General features: G+C 33.3%; 1 pseudogene; it reads right to left on the minus strand.

Annotated features, from left to right (window-relative positions):
• Window positions 1-739: 739 nt before the first annotated feature.
• On the minus strand, window positions 740-858 carry LOC111743987 (annotated as a pseudogene).

The raw sequence follows: 858 nt of genomic DNA on the forward strand, positions 1-858 counted from the left end.
CTACTTGTAACTTATTGTGGGTAATGCAACTGTGAACATTTGTGTGCGTGTTTTTGAGTGAACATATGTTTTAATTTCTCTTGGGTAAATACCTAAGAGTGGAGTTGCTAGATTATATGGTAACTCTATGCTTAACTTTTTGAGAGACTGCCAAACTGTTTTCCAAAGTTATTGCACTATTGTATATTCTCACTAGCTATGTATGAATTTCCATTTTCTCCATATCTTCTGCAACACTTAATATTGTCTCTTTTTTTATGATAGCCATTCTAGGGGGTGTAAAGTGGTATAATTATGGATTCTATTTACACTTCCCTAATGACTAACGATGCTGAATATCCTTTCATGTGCTTATTGGACACTTGTATATCTTCTTTGGAGAAATGTCTCTTCAGATCCTTTGACCATTTTTAAATTGAATTGTCTTTTTATTATTTATATGAACTGTAAGGGTTATTCATATATTCTGGATATGTATTTACAAATATTTTCTCCCATTCCGTGGGTTGTCTTTTTACTTCCTTGCTGATAGGTTGCAGCACAAAAGTTTTTCCTTATAATAAAGTTTAATTTATTTATTTTTTCTTTTGCCCTTTGTGTTTTTGGTGTTATATCTAAAAAGGCTTTGCCTAACCCAAGGTCACAGAGGTTTACTACTATGTTTTCTCTTAAGAGTTTTATAGTTTTAACTCTTACATTTAGTTTTTATTTTATTTTTTTAATTAATTTATTTTTTTAACACCTAAAGCCTCTGGTATTCCTAGGTGGTCTCTCATCCAAGTACTAACCAGGCCCGACCCTGCTTAGCTTCCGAGATCAGACAAGATTGGGCACATTCAGGGTGGCATGGCCACAGAC

This window comes from Pteropus vampyrus, unplaced genomic scaffold (genome assembly GCF_000151845.1).
Source record: "Pteropus vampyrus isolate Shadow unplaced genomic scaffold, Pvam_2.0 Scaffold125, whole genome shotgun sequence".
Lineage (NCBI taxonomy): Eukaryota > Metazoa > Chordata > Mammalia > Chiroptera > Pteropodidae > Pteropus > Pteropus vampyrus.